This window comes from Sciurus carolinensis, unplaced genomic scaffold (assembly GCF_902686445.1).
Source record: "Sciurus carolinensis unplaced genomic scaffold, mSciCar1.2, whole genome shotgun sequence".
Classification (NCBI taxonomy): Eukaryota; Metazoa; Chordata; class Mammalia; order Rodentia; family Sciuridae; genus Sciurus; species Sciurus carolinensis.
The window spans coordinates 8,205-28,121 of NW_025920303.1; the positions used below are offsets into that span (position 1 = coordinate 8,205).

The following is a 19,917-nucleotide window of genomic DNA, read 5'->3' on the forward strand; positions in this document are numbered from 1 at the left end:
GTATGACAGCTCAGTCTAGGGAGGGGCACCCTGGGAAAGGTCTGAGTAACCACAGAGAGCTCCACCTGTTTGCAAAATGCAGCAATCCACATTGGACCTGGAAAAAATTACAATTGATTGTGTAACAGAAGCATGATTATGAATGTGACTGACAATAGAGAACACAGGGAGAAGCCATTGGGACTGTCTGGAGTAGGATGTGTCACTGTTAATGTAATGAGAAGGAGAGCTAGTGTAGCTGTGCCTTGGGATGCTTGGAGTCATTTTTTTCTGTGACAATTCTTTAGAAGTAAAATGCTTAAAATTGTCAATCGCTTTGTAGTCTATGAAGGGAATTGTTATTACAGACAACATTGTAGAATTCTTCCCTGTTTTTGGTCTGTTTTGAGTTTTTTCATTTGCAACAGTGCTTTTTCCCTTGGAGTATGATGATCACATCACATAGGTGGAACACAGTCACATTGAATTGGGGTCTGTTCGATGTGCTCATATTAACTTGAAAGTCTTCTAAATCTATTTCTTTATGGATTCATATATGTTGGTATGGGGTTAAGATGTCACAGTCTTTTGGGGGACACATTGCAACCCATAACAAATAACAAATTTCTCTATCCTTTTTTTTTTTTTACTGGGTATTAGAACTTTTTTTAATTGTAAACAAATGGGATACATGTTGTTTCTGTTTGTACATGGAGTAATAGCATACCATTTGCATAATCATACATTCACATAGGGTAATGAGGTTTGATTCATTCTGTTATTTTTTCCTTCCCCCCACCCCTCCCACCACTCTTTCCCTCTATACAGTCCCTCCTTCCTCCATTCTTGCCCCCCTCTCACCCCCCATTATGTGTCATCATCTGCTTATCAGTGAGATCATTCGTCCTTTGGATGTTTGAGATTGACTAATGTCACTTAGCATGATGTTCTCCAATTTCATCCATTTGCCTGCAAATGCCATAATTTTATTATTCCTTAGAACTGAGTAATATTCCATTGTATATATATACCATACCACAGTTTCTTTATCCATTCATCAATTGAAGGACATCTAGTTTGGTTCCACAGTCTGGCTATTGTGAATTGAGCAGCTATGAACATTGATGTGGCTGTATCTCTATAGTTTGCTGATTTTAAGTCCTTTGGGTATATGCCCAGGAGTGGGATAACTGGGTCAAAAGGTGGTTCCATTCCAAGCTTTCTGAGCAATCTACATATGGCTTTCCAGAACGGCTGCACTTATTTGCATCCCCACCAGCAATGTATGAGTATACCTTTTCCCCCACATCCTCGCCAACACCTATTGTTGCTTGTGTTCTTGATAATCGCCATTTTAATTGGGGTGAGATGGAATCTTAGGGTAGTTTTGATTTGCATTTCTCTTATTACTAAAGATGGTGAACACTTTTTCATGTTTGTTGATTGCGTGTGAATCTTCTTCTGTGAAGTTTCTGTACATATCCTTAGCCCTTTTGTTGATTGGATTATTTGTATTCTTGGTGTAGAGTTTTTTGAGTTCTTTATATATTCTGGAAATTAGTGCTCTATCTGAAGTATGAGTGGCAAAGATATTCTCCCATTCTGTAGGTTCTCTCTTGGCACTGCTGATAGTTTCCTTTGCTGAGAGAAAGCTATTTAGCTTGAATCTATCCCAGTTATTGATTCTTGCTTTTATTTCTTGTGCTATGGGAGTCCTGTTAAGGAAGTCTGATCCTAAGTCAACAAGTTGAAGATTTGAACCTACTTTGTCTTCTAAAAGATGCAGAGTCTCTGGTCGGATTTCAAGGTCCTTGATGCATTGTGAGTTGATTTTTGTGCAGGGTGAGAGATAGGGATTTAGTTTCATTGCATATGGATTTCCAGTTTTCCCAGCACCATTTGTTGAAGAGGCTATCTTTTCTCCATTGCATATTTTTGGTCCCTTTGTCTACTATGAGAAAATTGTATTTATTTAGGTTTGTGTCCATGTCCTCTATTCTGTATCATTGATCTACCTGTCTATTTTGGTACCAATACCATGCTGGTTTTGTTACTATTGCTTTGTAGTATAGTTGAAGTTCTGGTATTGTGATCCCCCCTGTTTCATTCTTCCTGCTAAGGATTGTTTTAGCTATTCTGGGTTTCTTATTCTTGCAGATGAATTTCATGATTGCTTGCTCTATTTCTGTAAGGTGCATAATTGGGATTTTAATTGGAATTGCATTGCATCATTATTGCACTTTGATAGTATAGCCATTTTGACAATATTAATTCTGCCTGTCCTAGAGCATGGGCGATCTTTCCATCTTTTACGATCTTCCTCAATTTCTTTCTTTAATGTTTGGTATTTTTCATTGTAGAGATCTTTTACCTCTTTGGTTAGATGATTCTCAAGTATTTTATTTTTTGAAGCTATTGCAAATGCAGTTGTTTTCCTTATTTCCTTTTCCACTGTTTCATCACTTGCGTATAAAAATGCTTTAGATTTATGTGTGTTGATTTTATAGCCTTCTATTTTGCTGAATTCATTGATGAGGTCTAGAAGTTTTCTGGAAAAGGTTCTTGGATCCTCTAAATATAGAATCATGTCATCAGCGAATAGTGACAGCTTAAGTTTCTCTTTTCCTATTCATATCACTTTAATTTTTTTCATCTGCCTAATTGCACTGACTAGAGTTTTGAGGACAATGTTGAATAGAAGTGGTGAAAGAGGACATCCCTGTCTTGTTCCAGTTTTTAAAGGGAATGGTTTCAGATTTTCTCAATTAAGAATGATGTGGGCCATGGATGTAGCATGAATAGCCTTTACAATGTTCAGGTATGTTCCTACTATCCCTATTTTTTCTAGTGTTTTGAGCAAGAAGGGGTGTTGTATTTTGTCGAACGCTTTTTCTGTGTCAATTGAAATAACCATATGATTCTTCTCCTTAAGTCTGTTGACATGATGGATTATGTTTATTGATTTACAGATTTTAAACCATCCTTGTATTCCAGGGATGAACTCCACTTGATTGTGGTGCACTTTCTTAATATGTTTTTGGATATGATTTGCCAATATTTTGTTAAGAATCTTTGCATCTATATTCATCAATGATATTGGTCTAAAATTTTCTTTCTTTGATATGTCTCTGCCTGGTTTGGGTATGAGGGTGATATTAGCTTCATAGAATGAGTTTTGTAGGGTACCATCCTTTTCTATTTCCTGGATTACTTTGAGAAGTATTGGAATGAGTTCTTCTTTGAAGGTCTTGTAGAACTCGGCTGAGAATCTGTCTGGTCCTGGGCTTTTCTTGGATGGTAGATTTTTAATGGCTTCTTCTATTTCATTGCTTGATATTGATCTGTTTAAATTGGGTATGTCCTCCTGGTTCAGTCTGGGAGGAGCATATGTCTCTAGAAATTTGTCAATGTCATCAGTAGTTTCAATTTTGTTGGAATACAGATTTTCAAAGTAGCTTCTCATTATGTTCTGCATCTCAGTGGTGTCTGTCATGATATTTCCATTTTCTTCATGAATTTTAGGAATTTGAGTCTTCTCTCTCTTTCTCTTTGTTATTGTGGGTAAGGGTTTGTCTATTTTGTTTACTTTCTCAAAGTACCAACTTTTTGTTTTGTCAATTTTTGGAATAGTTTCTTTTGTTTTAATTTCATTGATTTCTGCTCTGATTTTACTTATTTCCTGTCTTCTACTACTTTTGCTGTTATTCTGTTCTTCTTTTTCCAGGGCTTTGAACTGTAATATTAGGTCATTTAGTTGTTGACTTTTCTTTCTTTTCTGGAGTGTGCTCCATGCAATGAATTTTCCTCTCAGTACCACTTTCATAGTGTCCCAGAGATTTTGATATGTTGTATCTTCATTCTCAGTGAAATCTAATAATTTTTTTATCTCTTCCCTGATGTTTTTTGTTATCCATCTTTCATTCAATAGCATATTATTTAGTCTCAAGGTGTTGAAGTATTTTCTCTTTTTTATTTTGTCATTTATTTCTACTCTCAGTCCATTATGATCTGATAGAACACAAGTCAGTATTCCAATTTTTTTGCATTTCCTAAGGGGTGCTTTGTGGGATAACATATGGTCTATTTTTGAGAAGGTTCCATGTGCTATGTGAATCTGCTCGTTGATGGATGAAATATTCTATATATGTCTATTAAGTCTAGGTTATTGATTGTGTTACTGAGTTCTATGGTTTCTTTGGTTGGTTTTTGTTTGGAAGATGTGTCTAGTGGTGCATTGAAGTCACCCAGAATTATTGTGTTGTGGTCTATGTGATTCCTGAAATTTAGAAGAATTTGTTTGATGTACAGGGATGCACCATTGTTTGGGGCATAAATATTTACTATCGTAATGTCTTCCTGATTTATGGTTCCCTTAAGCAGTATGAAATGTCCTTCTTTATCCCTTCTGAATACCTTTGGCCCGAAGTCCACTTTATCTGATATAAGGATAGAAACCCCCGCTTTTTTACTGAGTCCATGTGCATGGTAGGTTTCTTCCCATCCTTTCACCTTTAATCTGTGGATGTCTTTTTCTATGAGATGAGTCTCTTGCAGGCAGCATATTTTTGAGTCTTTCTTTTTAATCCATTCTGCCAGTCTATGTCTTTTGATTGATGAGTTTAGGCCATTAACATTCAGGGTTGTTATTGAGATATGATTTTCATTCCCAGGCATTTGGCTTATTTTTGGTTTTTAACTTGGCTTGGTTTCTCCTTTGACTGGTTTTTCTCTAAGGTAGTTCCTCCCTTTGCTGGCCTCCATTGTTGTTTTTCATTTCCTCCTTATGGAATATTTTGTTGAGAACATTCTGTCGCACAGACTTTCTCTTTGTAAATTCTTTTAACTTCTGTTTATCATGGAAGGATTTTATTTCATCTTCAAATCTGAAGGTTAGTTTTCTTGGTTATAGGATTCTTGGTTGGCAACCATGTTCTTTCAGAGCTTGAAATATGTTGTTCCAGGCCCTTCTAGCTTTTAGAGTCTGGGTTGACAAGTCAGCTGCTATCTGTATTGGTCTCCCCCTATATGTAATCTGATGCTTTTCTCTTGCACCCTTCAAAATCCTATCTTTATTTTGAATGTTAGGCATTTTCATTATAATGTACCTTGCTGTGGATCTGTTGTGATTTTGTGCATTTGGTGTTCTGCAAGCCTCTTGTATTTGATTTTGCATTTCATTTTTCAGGTTTGGGAAATTTTCTGATATTATTTCATTGAATAGGTTTTTCATTCCTTTGGTTTGTATCTCTGTGCCTTCCTCAATCCCAATAATTCTTAAATTTGGTCTTTTCATGATGTCCCATAGTTCTTAGAGATTCTGTTCATGATTTCTAACCATCTTCTCTCTTTGGGTCACTTTATTTTCAAGATTAAATATTTTCTCTTCATTGTATTAGGTTCTGTCTTCCAAGTGGTCTAGTCTTTTGGTGATGCTTTCCATTAAGTTTTTTATTTGGTTTATTGTTTCCTTCATTCCAAGGATTTCCATTTGGTTTTTTTGTTGTTGTTGTTATTCTTTCAGCTTTTTGTATTATAATTAATTGCCTTCATTTGCTCTCTTATCTCATCCTTTGCTTCATCAATCATCTTAATCATGTATAATCTGAAGTCCTTTTCTGACATTTCTTCTAACATACTGTCATTGGATTCTATTAATGTAGAATCTAGATTTGTTTGGATCATTTTCTTCCCTTGCTTTTTCATATTGTGCATGTATTTTCCCCTCCAGCTGTGCAGATCTGTGGTATTGCAGATTTCCCCCTATCATATTATAGTGGCTTTATAGGTTTCCAAAACTCTTTCTTTAAGGGGAGATCAATATTAGCAGTGCCCATTTCAGACACTATGCAATACTAGACCAAATAGCCCCTATGAGGACAATAACAAAATTGTCATAATAAACAGAATGAGTTCATATATTATCTTCAGTAAAACAAACAGATTTGTAATAAGGTCTGCAATTTCAAATGGAGGACAAAGAGGATGCAGAGGGATGTAGAACTCTATTCTTTAAATGTTTTCAAATATTACAGAGTTCCCTCTTGCTGATTGCTCTAATGACTAAGTAACTATTTGTTGTAATTGTTCCTGATGTCAGTTAGAATCTTTTTCTTTCCTGTATTTCTTCTTTTTTTGTTCTTTTTTTTCTTCATCAATGAGTTTGCTAAGAAATAATTGCCCATTTCTGTTCTTAATCTTCTTGGTCCCTGTAATGTATACTTTTCTTCTTTTTTAGCTTTGCATTTTCATAAACTTTCAATGTATCCACACTAGATACTACATCTCAGTCCTGGGAGTTCATGTTGTTGATTTTTATCTTTTCCATCTCACAAATCCTCTTAACCATTATCTGACCTTGGCAACAGACTAAACACATACATAGAGAAACATAAGTAAAGTGGTGCACTAAAGAGATAGACAAATTATCACTGAATGTCATGAAGCATGTTCTTTATTAACATCGTTTCTTCTGATGTTGGTTAAGTGAGAAGTATTTTAAAAATCTCAAATCATCAATGTAGATACATATACATATATGTATCAGATACATATACATGTATGGCATTCACAAACTCTGCACTATTTAGTTCTTTTTTGCATGTCACCCCTCAGCAGTATCCTGTTTGCATGCCATCCTGCATCAACCTGTCTTCTTGGACCTCTGGAAATGATTCATCTTCACCTAATGAGAGACACTTCTGAAGGGAGGCAAGCTAGAGGGGGAAGAGGCCAGGGTGCTCATCCCCTGAGCTCTGTGGTATTGCTTGGACACAACCCTGGCAGGGACTGATTTCTGAGCCCACTGCTGAGGTGGCAGTATTTTTTCCATGGTGACCTCATGCCAAGATCCAGGAGTATGTCTCTTCCTGTCACACCTGGATGTGCAGCCTCCTTTTAGGTGGTCCATCAGTGGACTCCTCATCTTTGCCCACAGCTCTGTGTGAGGTCCCTGCCTCAAACACCCTTCATCAACCACCCGGTGCATGCCATGTATTCCAAGGTGGGGAAATTCTGACTTAAAATTTAGATACAGACCTTATTTTTCCCCCTATGAACCTTGGAAGGAAAATAGTCTGTGAGAAAGCACTCACCATTCAGCCAAATGTGAAAATGGCTCATCAAAAATTATTTCCATTCAGAAAGTAGTTCTACATGGGTCCTTCTACACTTTTCTAGGATGTTCAAGTTACATGGAGAGAAAAATGTTTTATTTGTTCAGTTAGAGCACCAGCACTTATTGAACAACCCAGAAGGTGAGGCATTGAGACCTATGAAAAGAATGCACGGTGACTTCTTTAGTGAGGTGACCTCACAAACCTAGCGAACTCACAGCCTGGGTGTGGGCTCAAGGACGAGAAAAGGCAACCATTGTCAGGCAGAGGCAGGTCCTCAGAGAAAAACCCGGGAAAGACTGGACAGTTGGGTCTTTGCTGTTTTCATCAAAACCAAACAAGTTCTTGCATCTCCTTATGAATGTAAAAAAAAAATGGTGGAAATGCTGTCATCAGCTATTCATGAACAAGACCAGCATCCATAGACATGTGGCAACATAACATGCTGATGAAATTTATCACCAGACTGCTTTTATTTTTAAGTAACTGGCCACGACATTCAGTACCTCAAAGAGTATCATATCTGTGGACAAAGAGAACCCTGTAAAAGAGTACCTGACTCGTAACCACAAGGTGTCTGCGTGGCTCCCTGATACAAGCTGCTTTAGTCCTCATGAGCTGAAAAGTGACCTGGAAAGTGAAGAAGGGGAGATGCTACTTTATTACTGATACTGTGACCTAGAGGATCCCCAGTGGATCTGTGCCTGGCAGAGAACTCTGTGTCACCACATGCACCTCACAGGCAACATTGGAATTGCTATGGAAGGAATCAATGGGACAGTTGGTGGAAGTAAATTGACTACCAGACTCTATGTAGAAGCCATGCTTTCTTGTCCATTATTTAAGAATTATCTTTGTAAGGAAGATTTTAAGATGAGCAGAGGAGGATCTCACTGTTTTCTAGAATTGCATGTTGGTGTATTTGAAGAAATCGTGCCCATGTGGATCAGCCCCAATAAGATCTCCTACAAGAAGCCTGGAATCCATTTATCCCCAGGTGAATTTCATAAAGAAGTAGAAAAGTTTTTATCTCAGCCAGATCAAAAACAAAATAATACTATTCTACTGGACTGCAGAAACTTCTATGAAATTAAAATAGGTCGATTGCAAAGGCTGCTTAGCCCCAGACATCAGGAAATTCAGTTACTTTCCTAGCTTTGTTCACGAAAATCTAGAACTTTTCAGAGAGAAGAGGGTGCTGATGTGCTGCACTGGGGGCATCCATTGTGAGTGTGGCTCAGCCTACCTGAAGGCCAAGGGAGTGTGTAAGGATGTGTTCTAGCTCAAGGGTAGTATCCACAAGTACCTAGAAGAGTATTCCAATGGTTTTTATAAGGGGAAGTCATTTGTTTTTGATGAGGTTATACCCTGTGCTACCACACTGATGTGTTATCAGAATATTCATACTGTGGAGCACAGTGGGACCAGTATAAACTCTGCTCCACTCCCAAGTGCCACCATTTTGTTTTGAACTGTCGTACATGTCAAGGACAAGGATTCACAGCCTTTTGTTGTCACATGTCAAGACAAAGGGATAGACAGGCTTCAGGACCTACACAGGACACTTTTAAAGAGGAATGTGAGTGCACAGCCTGACTGCCATGCATCCCGAAGGAAATTTCACAGCATGCACAGCTCTCTGTGAACCCTGCACCAAAGCCCAGTGTTGAAGAGGTTGGGCCTTTGCTTGTGTAAGTGGTGCCTTTAGCATTCCCAAGTCTCCTCAGAGTCAATGGGCGCCATGTATAAGAGAATGTCAAGGCTGCAGAAAAGGAAATCAGAAACTTCATTGTCAGTCATTGCCATCATGGCAAACTGGTCACCATGTTGACCACCTACACTTCACAGTGGGAGGGGAGAGAGAGTCACGTTTTGATCAATTATTGAAGTATCCTAATTCAGAAGATGATAGAGCATGGTAAACTGTATGGGATCCCAAAACTTTTGAGGGATAGAATCTTGAGCCTGGTGATTGTGTCACTCATGCTTCCTCTGTGCTGTGCTGCAGGCTTTTAGTAGTCATTGCCCTTGTCAGCAAACCTGTCCATTCTTCTGCAAATCTGTGAATTCTGGCCCTCAATATGGATTCCTAAACCAGGCCACTTAGGTCATCTGCTGCTTTTCCCTTCCCCTTCCCATTCCCCTACCTCTATCTCTTCTCTGGCTGCCTGAGAAGCTCTGTATACTGGGATTTGGGCTACCTCCTGCTTTTGTAAAATTTAGTGGAAAAAGACCTACCCATTTCTTCCCATAGGATCTGTGGCACAATTGAGTAGTTTCAGCAGAGTCTGAGCCATTTGCCCAGTCTAAAATACTTATTGTCTGACCCTTTACAGGAAAGTTTACCATTCCCCGGTCTACAGCAGCAGCTCATCTGATAGAGAATGCCCTTGTACATACACATGGCCCAACTTCATATTTTACTGATTTGGTTTCTGTGAGAGATTTCTCCCTCATAGACCTGTTCCCTCCACCACTTACTCTTCTAGCTTTTAAGTGTGGTCTCTGAGAGATCCAAATAAGCTCAATGGCCCTGTATAAATTGCTTTCTTAACAAGATCATTTGACAGTACCACTGTGGCTGTCCAGGCTTCTGTTCAGCATGTCCAGAACTTGTCCCTGTCACATGGGTCCTAAGAAACACAGAGCCACACATCAACCAACAGATTTAAAATTACGTTGCAGTTTCCAGTGATGCAGAATGCAGCTGCAATTTTATTTCAAGGAGAAATCAAGTGGGGATGGCCATCCCTGCAGCATGGTGCTGCTTCTGGGCCCATTTGCAGCCCCAGTAGATGCTCTTCATAATGGTGAGGCCCTGGCTCCACCTCTAGTTTCCCTCCACTGTCCACATCATTACAGTTTAGTGCACAGATTTTTCCTTCTTCACCAGAATCCTCCTAGTCTGTGTTCATTAGTTCTTTGGACTTCTCCTTTATCACAAGATTTGCTGAATTCCTAATGAAAATAACTCCCCAAAGCAACAAACAAAAATACAAGTTTAACTGGCACTGTGGTATGTTGAAAGACACAAGGACACTGGGGCTTAACCTTTTTGCCAACTCCCAAAAATGCCATGTTAAAAAAGAGGGGAAGGGTCCATTAGAAATACCAAAATTATGTTTTAAGGATAACCATCTTTGCATAGCTTGGGCAGGATTTTCCAGTTCTTTAGTATCTAGGTTTTCTACACTGTTGTCCTTCAGAGGCTTCATTTTCATGCATAAGAGCAGCAGTGATTTGTCTAATAAGTGATGAGACAGGTAGTTTAAGTCTGTAAGATTGGCCATGATAAACATCATATCCACAGTTGACTGGAATGTCACCCCTCCAGTGTTTGGCCTCACATGAGCCATTTGCCCACTATTCTGTATAGAAAGGTGTTTTCAAGAATTTAGCCATAAGTTTTCACATGTGTCATAAGATTGGCCTTCAAAGAGGAAAACTTATTTAAGCTCCAGTATTCAATTGTACATACATCTCAAATGTTCATAAATAATTCAGGAATATGTTTGTTGCCCAGGAGGGTTTTTGAAGCTTGAAATTTCACCATTGCCCTCCCCCCATATATAGCAAAAGGAATTTTGTGGTTTTTTTTTTTTTTTTTATTCCTTCCTGGCAGAGTTCAGTAGCTTCAGTCTGTATTTCTTAAAGGGAATACCGTGGCTCGGATCCAGTAATCAATTTGGTAACTTTACTCTTGAGGTTTTTAAAATTTAAAGAAGGGTTAATAGTGCTTATCTGTTCTTTTTGCTAAATAGCTAAGATGAAATTAGTAATAAAGTATTTTATAATACTTGCAAAAAAACAAAAAGAATGGAAAGGCAAATGTTATGTGAACTTGTCCTGCAGGATGCCTTATCTATACAGGGCCCATACCTTTATTCAAACCTAAGCATCTCCTCTGTCAGAGTGCTCTGGAGTGACTTATTCCTCCTGTAGTCATGGGCTGGGTTCCATGGCTCAAACCAGTGTGGCTTTGTGGCTTATTACAGAATTGAAGTACTTCCATACTTGTTGATGAGGAGTCCCAAGAATCCCCTTGCTGCCTGCCTGTCCCTGCTTCTCCTCTGACACTATCTACACCTCCCTGTTCTCCTAGCAGTTGCAGCCATTTTGGTCAACTCCAGCTCCATGAACAGAGGATCCATTGTTATTGGCTGCAGTCTGTGCTCTTCTGGTGTTTACATTTTTAATATCATCTAATGGATCCTGCTCTTATTTAAGGTTTTGACATTTTGGTGTTCATCATAGAGTTTTCTTGTTAATTTGGATTTCAGACAGTTGTACATTCATTATCTTGATTACTATTTTTTGGCATCCCTTAAGTTTTATTCCAATCTTCATTTTCTTTAATGTGGAACTGTCCCTTCTGTACCCATTCTGGCTTTCAGTTTTCAAACTGTTAAGGCTGTTTTGTCATCAAACATTAAAATAATGAAAATTGTGTCAGGTGCTGCTGGATAGTGTGACAGACTTACATGAGGGCCCAGTCTTCCAGGGAAAGGACCAATGTTGCCATGAGGGATGGCAGAGTCCACTTTCTCTTCTTCTCTGCAGAAAGGTGTGTTCAATGGCTCAAATTGGTGTGGATGTGTGGATTATTAGCATATTGAAATACTTCCATACTGAATACTGAGGAGTCCTGAGTAGCCCCCTGCTGTCATTCTGCCCCTGCTTCTCCTCTCACACTTGGGCTGTCATAACAAAGTGCCCTGACAGATTTGCTTGAACAACAGAATTTATTGTTTCACAGTTCTGAGTATTTTAAGACTGAAAATTCAGATGTCATTAGAAAGTGTTCTTCTGAGAGTTCTCTCCCTGGATTGGGTGTGCTTTCTTCTCCTATGTCCTCATGTGGTTATTCTTCTTGTGTACCTTTTTCCTAATCTCCTTTTTTCCATGTGCATATATAGAGAAGGTGAGTATATATATAGTCACATATTAGTTGTAAAAATTAATGGGTTTCTTGTGTCTATTCCATACATGCTTGTATCATGCATTGACCTTCCTTTCCTTTCTACCCTTGGTTACCCTCCCCTCACCCACTACCTGCTTTCTTGTCCCTAGTGGTCCTTCATTCTGGATTTCTTTTTTGATTTTTATTTTCCACAGAGGAGAGAAAACATGCAATACTTGCCTTACTGTTTCTGAATTATTTCATTTTACACAATCCAGTTCTATCCATTTTCATGCAAATGACAGGATTTCATTTTTCCTTTCCTGAACATTATCCCATCATGTACACATACTATATTTGCCTTATTCATGCATCTGTTAGCTGGTCCCTCAACTAAGTTCATATCTTACCTAATTTGAATAGTGTCATAAAAAACATGGTAATTCAAGTGTCTTTTTTTTTGGTGATTTCATTTCATTTGAATAAATACCTAGTAGTGGTATACCTGGGTGCTATTGCTATTTTAATTTTTGGATGAACATTCTTACTGTTTTCTATAGATTTTGTACTATTACACCTTCTTACCAAAATTGCATGTGGTTCCATTTACTCCACATCCATGTCAGTGTTTGTTTATTGGTTACTTTCTGATTTTTTAATAACCATTTCAACTGGACTAATCATTTTACCCAAATGGGTAAGGTATAATCTCAGTGTAGATTTGATTTGAATTTCTGTGATAGCTAAAGGTGCTGAGCATTTTCACATATATTTACTGGCATTTTACATTTCTTTTTTTTTTTTTTTTTTGAGAAATGTCTGTTCAGGTAATTCATCCAATTTTTATTATATTGCTTCTTTCTGGTTGTAAAGTTTTTCCTATATTGTTGATATTCATCCTCTGTCAGATGAATAGATGGCAAAAATTGTCACCCCTTCTCTTTCTTTTCTATATATTCATCTGATTTTATTCTTAGATGTGCTGAAGGTTTTTAGTTTGATTCAATCCTGCTTGTTCATTCTTGTTTTGATTTCCTGAGCTGTTGGAGTGCTAACTTGGAAATCATTGCTTTCACCATGATCTTGAAGTGTTTCCCTGTGTTCTCTTAGTAGTTCTAAAGGATCCTGTCTTACATTAAGGTCTCTTTAATCTTGAGGTGATTTTTGTACAGCGAGAGATATGGATTTAGTTTCAATGTTCTCTATTGGAATATCCTGTATTTCCAGCACCGTTTATTGAATATGGCTGTTCTTTTTCCAATATTTTGGCAACTTTGTTGATAGTAATTTTCAGTGTGTATTTATTTTGGATTCTCTGTTTTGTTCTATTAGTCTACCTGCCTCTCTTTATGACAATATTATACTGTTTTTATAACTGTGGCTCTCAGGTACAATTTGAAATCAGGTATTGTGGTGCTCCTAGCAATGTTCTTTTTTTTTTTTTTTTTTTTTGCTGAAAATTGCTTTAGCTCTTCTGGATCCTTTTTCTTATTCATTTTCTCTTGCATAATTTGCTTAAATTTCTGGTACTATGTTGATAAGTGTGGTGAGAGTGGGGATCTTTGTCTTGTTCCTGATGTTGTAGGAATTGCTTTCAGATTTTCTCAGTTTAGTTTGATGTATAGCCTTCATGTTGAGACATGATTCTATTATATGTAATTTATTCAGGCTTTTCATCATAAAGAGATGCTGATTTGTATGGGGGGCAGGAGGGTACTGGGGATTGAACTCAGGGGCACTCAACCGCTGAGCCACAGGCCTATTTTGTATTTTATTTGGGAGAGCTTCACTGAGTTGCTTAGTGTCTTACTTTTGCTGAAGCTGGTTTGAACTCTGAATCCTCCTGCCTCAGCCTCCGAAGATGCCAGGATTATAGTTGTGCACCACCATGCCTGTTCGAATGCTGATTTTTATGAAAGGATTTTTTGCATCTATTGTGATAATCATGGGATTTTTATCTTGGATTTTATTTATATGCTTGTTACGTTTATTCATTTGTTGAACCATTCTTGCATCCTTGGAAGGCAACAAACTTGGTCATTGCATATCATTCTTTTAATGTGGTCTTAAATTTCATCTGAAAGCATTTTATCAAAGATTTTTATACATAGGTTTATTAGAGATATTGATCTGTAGGTCTTTTTCTGTTGTGCCCTTACAGGTTTTGTTAGCAAGGTAATACCATTTTCACAGTATGTGTTTGAAGTTTGCTTTCCCTGTTTTATGAATTAGTTTGAACAGCATTAATCCTTTAAAAATTTGGTAAAATTCAGCAATTTTCATGTGGTCCTAGGATCATGCTTCTTCTTCTTTTTTTTAATCAGAAGACTTTATATTACTGCTTCATCCTCAATACTTGACTGTGATCTTTTAAGGTATTTTGTATCCTCTTGCTTCAATTTTGGTAAGTCATATGTATCCAGAAACTTTTCCATTTCTTCTAGATTTTATAATTTTTTTGGCATAGGGTGTTTCAAAATTTTCCCTAATGATCCTTTGAATTTCATTGTTTCTGGCTTTAAACTTCTTTTTTAAGTGTAATTTAGTTTAATTGGGCCTTCTCTCTTTTTCTTTTTTCTAGTTTAGCTACAGATTTGTCATTACTATTGTTTCAAAAATCCAACTCTTGGAGATACCAAGATGGTAGACTAGAGAGTGACTGTAACTCATGTTGCTCCAGAACTCAGGATTCATGAAGAGGAGGTATTGAGAGACTCAGTACCAACTCAGAGCCACAAAGTGAGTCTCTCCCACTGGAAGAGGATCGGCCCAGACTGCAGGCAGCTTCTCGGAGCAGGACCAGATAGCAAGAGGCTAATGTGAATAGCCAGTCTTCCCCTTCCATGCACAGTCAGGCTCCCTCTGGTCGCAGGTCCGGTCCACAGGCAGCTTCTCAGAGTAGGACTGTCCAGTGAGAGTCTTGGGCTTTAGCAGACAGCCAGCCCCCACCCATGTACCCAGCGGCAGGCCCGGACAGCAGCAGTTTCTCGGGGAACGACCACCCAGTGAGAGGTTTAGTCTAACTAAAATTCTCTTGGTATGCTTCAGAAGAAAATAAGTCTATTCCCAGTTCTTAGATTCTGCATTGCAATCTTAAAGCTATTTTATTCAGCATACTTATGACTGTTTTAACAAAATTATGTTATTTATTATATATTTATTTGTTTATTTTACTCCTATTTCCAATTGAAATTTAAGTATAAATACAAATCTTGTTTGTATTGGGACATGTTGTATATTTAGCCCATGAAATTATCTGACTTACTACAAGCACTAAATAAAAATCAATAAACTAAGTCAAAATTTCCTGATTGTAACTGTCTATAGAGCCACTTTCAAGTAACCACATTAATGCTATGGAAGAGTATGGGGAAATCCCTGCAGAAACCCATTTATCTCTTCAAGTTCCCAACCTTATATCCATAAGTTACCTCCCTGACTGTATGGCTTATCTTCCTCCAAGCGTCTCCCTTACCCATGTGTCAACTTCCTTGAAATTGAACCACTAACAATTCATTCCTGCAGTCCAGTGCATCCCACTTTTGATGATGCTCATACATGTGTCAGAACGAGATGTCCAGATGACTTTTCCCTGACACAAGAGGAATAAAGAGAGTGTGGGAAACCTCGAAAGTGGAGGCCAAAGTAAGGGAGGAAGGTCATCCCCAAAATAAACAAGGAGAAAAATCTGAGAACAACACAGCCATGGACCAGGTCCATGTTTTGATGTTTTACATGCCACAAGCAAGAAGTGTTGTGACAAGAATGGCAGAGGGTAGAGTTCAAAAGTTTGGAACCTCGCTGAGTCTCATTTTACTCTTGTAGAAAATGGTTTTCAGAGCCAGGCATACTGGCACATGCCTTTAATCCCAGCAGCTCAGGAGGCTGAAACAGGAGGATCTTGAGTTCATAGCCAGTCTCAGTAATGATGAAGCACAAAGCAACTCAGTTTGATCCTATCTCTAAATAAAATACAAAATAGGGCTGGGAATGTGGCTCAGTGTTTGAATGTCCCTGAGTTCAATTCCTGATACCCACCCCCCCAAGAAACAAACAATGATATTCAGAGATACCATATGTGCCTTAAGAGAGTTAAGATATATAAAGGACCTAACAATATATGTGCCTCACAGTTGGCCTTAACTATAGGTCACTTACACTCCTCATTTAATAATGGCTAATATTTTTACTGAATTAAGTGTACAGATTAAACTGTATAAATAAAATTCCAATGTTGTTTCTCTTAAGAGTTTTTAGAAGAAAAAAATATATATATATGTATTTTTTTAGGATATTTTATTTTTAGGCACTATAAATAATCAGATGCACCACCTTCATGAGAGATTCTTGATATTGGGTGCCAAGGATCATCTTAACAATCCTTAAACTATTTACAAATCAGTAAGATTGTCTACTGAGGAAGTCAGGCTTACTAACATCTCTTCCTTTAGTTCCTACACCTTCCAAATTTGCTGTTGACAATTTATAATCTCATTGATCTTCTCACCCCTGAAAGACAGAATCACTGGCCTTAGTTTCCCCTTCAAATCCTTTCCTTTATCTTAGAAAAATATTTTCTCAGTACCACTCCCATCCTTATTCCTGGGTTATCTTCATCTCCTCTCTATTATAAGACAAAGTGAATCACAACTTATTTAGTCTGGAGTCTGTAGAAATGTTTATTTTTTACCAGCAATGAAAACTTGATCATTTTTCTATATCAAGGGCTGACTACATCAGCTTCCAGACCTAGATTTTATGGGGAAAATGTTTTATTCCTTAGGAATTTGAGGCATCCATGCAGAAGTCAGAACAGTCACCCCCCAAAATAGTTGTTATATATCTGACTTTACTGCATGGTCAGATTATGGGAGAAACACCTCCAGATGACCAGTGAGTTTGAGAAAAGGAACACGTGTAAGAATAAGCTGGAGTTGGACAGTTATAATCAGAGTAGCTTTGATTTGCAAAAATATTATAATAACATAGAATGCCCTAATATTTTCTGAGTTCATACAGGAGCGTTTCTGCTGAAATACATTGCTACAAGTCAGAAAGGCTACAACAAATTTGGCATTATTGTTCTCCAAGGACAAAGTGAATCTTGAGACTACATATGAATTTCTTATCTATAGACACTTACCTACCACAAACAACTGTGTTTCATTGAGGAAAGTAGGACTGAGTGTAGGAAGAGTCAATTCCAATGTCACAGGTAAAACTCTTAGATGTGTGAACTGCGGAAGGTACATTAAGTTAAACTTTCTGAACTTCGGTTTGCTTCTTTGGAAATTGGGAACAGTTATAATGAAACTACCAGCGTAGTACATGGATTAAATCACCTAACTGAAGTGACTGTGTCCTATATACTAAAAATAGATGTATTTATTTAAAATAAATTTATGTATGACATGTATCATCCAAGGCTTTACAAACTCACGCTTTTGGTTGAGATTAAACAAAAGAATGTTTACACTTGTTGCTGCAAATGGTTCCTAAAGTTTTGGTAAGAAAAAAAAAACTTTATATTCAAGAGAAACTGTGAGCCATGAAGATATCCAAAAAAAGACGAAGAAATTAAGAGTAATTTCAAAAATTCTAACTTAGTCTTATGACAGGAAAAGGAATAGAGATAGGTCAGAAATAATTTCTTCTTAGGTTAGGAATTTTTTCTTTCATCCTTTGTGGGTGTTTCTTTGCTTGTATATTCAGGTTGCCAAAAAAATGCAAAATAAAGAAAATCAACAATGGTTCTTTCACTCCACAACTGTTAACCCTTCATATGTTTATCTAAGGATTTCCTTCACCACAAAAGGTCAAGCAGTTTTTTAAAGTTCTGAGACCAAGGTTCTGCCAAAAGACAATTTTACCCAAATAGCCCATTTATGAAGAATTTACTAAAGTCCCACTGAAACTGTGGAGTAATGTACACCCCAGAATCATCAAACCAGAGATCTGCATGTGAACATTGCAACCTTAGTAAAACACATTAAACACTACCAAAAGCACCGAGCAAAAGGTCTAGCCACTATTAAGTACCAGATGAATGTTAGTTTGGGGGAGCTTTTACTTTTTTCCTAATGATCTGTAAAATGTGCTACTCCTCTTGCACTGTGTGTGCAGCAGGTTTGATCTTCCATATTTAGGGTCATCATCACTTGGCACGATGAATGGACTACATAACTCTTTTCTTCAACAAGCTCCTCATGGCACTTTTCACCTCTGTGTTTCTGACTGTGTAAATTGTAGGATTCAACATGGGAGTGAGGATTGCAAAGAACACAGCCACCAACCTGTCCACTGGGTAGGTGGCCACAGGACGCATGTAGGTGAATATGCAAGTCACAAAAAAGAGAACAACAACTGTGAAGTGGGAGCCACAGGTAGAGAGTGCTTTGCACCGTCCTTCAGAGCCCTGGGATTTCAGAGAGCTCAGGATGACGATGTAGGAGACGAGAAGCATGGAGAAAATGAGCAAGCACATGGCTCCACTGTTGGCTGCCACCACCATTCCAAGCCTGTAGGTGTCTCTGCAGGCCAGTTTCAATAATGGGAAGAGATCACACATGACATTGGGACCACAGAAGGGCAGGCTATCATGAAGAGAATTTGCACAGTTGTGTGCAGGATCCCTCCAATCCAGGCTACCACCACCAGGAGGCGGCAGAGTCCCTGCCTCATGATGGTCATGTAGTGCAGGGGCTTGCAGATGGCCACATAGTGGTCATAGGCCATGACAATGAGGAGGATGATCTCTGAGCCTCCCAGGAAGTGCTCCACAAAAAGCTGAGTCAGACAGCCAACCACAGTGATAGTTCTCCTCTGGTAGAGCAGGTCAATGATCATTTTAGGGGTGGTGACAGAGGTGTAAGAGGCATCTATGAAAGACAGGTAGGTGAGAAAGAAGTACATAGGAGCAGAAAGCGTGGGGCTGAGGGAGATGATGATGACGATAAACAGATTAGCCAGCACAGTAAAGAGAAAAATCAACAAAAAGATGATAAAGAGCAGTCTCTGCAGGTGTGGATTCTGTGTAAGCCCCAGGAGAACAAATTCAGTCACGTTATTGGGAGGCAGGAGGTTATCCTTGCAGGAAGTAATGCCTTCCTGGGACCTGAATTACGTGCAAAAAAGATAAAGATAGTCAACTAGTTATAAATGTATTACATGCTGAGTGTCATAGTATGGAGATGGGGCAGTCATTGCTACTGCAGAGCATGTTCTTGCCCACAGCCCCCCACCCTAGTAACTGCCTCAGTTATTCTTTTTCACTCTCCTCCATGATCCTCTCCCCTCCTCAGATACCTACATGTCAACAATAGCCTCCATGGATTGATGGTTATTGTGTATTTTACTGAAAAAACACTAGGCTGTACACATAAGATCTCAATTCTCTTGTTTCCAGTTCCATGTGATCCCTGCTAAGTAATCCAAGTGCCCTCCACCTTTGAGCCCCCTCTGCATCTGTGAATTCACAAATTATAACTCTGAAATGTATTTTGTAAGCTGTAAAGTGCTGCACACTGGTAAAGGCTAGTCCCTCTTCCAAAATTTACATCTGAACCCACAACTTTACCTGTGAAAAGACATGGACAAGTGAGCAGGCAGATAGGAAATATACATAAATCACTGGAGACTCGCCTTCTCTGGCACCTTATAGTAATATGCTGTTCTCGTCTCTTTCCTTGGTGTACTTAGTACAGTGTCTGGCACAGTGTCTTCAGCATCTGGCACCAGTGAGATAATGAATAAATGCACAGTGAATTCCCTCACTTCCTACATTTCCATGTGTGGGATACACATGCTTCCCTGGCCATAAACCAAGAACTCAAGTACCCTTGTCTTCCCAATCTACTTCCCTACACCATCTACTTATGAAAAACTCAAATTTCTGAAACATAAACTTTAGTCCAATTTCTTGGCATA

The 19,917-nt window shown here is 38.4% G+C and overlaps 2 pseudogenes; one reads left to right on the top strand and one right to left on the bottom strand.

Moving 5' to 3' along the window:
• The first annotated feature begins 2,773 nt into the window (after positions 1-2,773).
• LOC124975545 (thiosulfate sulfurtransferase/rhodanese-like domain-containing protein 2) lies at positions 2,774-8,786 on the top strand (annotated as a pseudogene).
• A 9,380-nt stretch (positions 8,787-18,166) lies between these two features.
• LOC124975546 (olfactory receptor 140-like) lies at positions 18,167-19,320 on the bottom strand (annotated as a pseudogene).
• Positions 19,321-19,917: the final 597 nt, after the last annotated feature.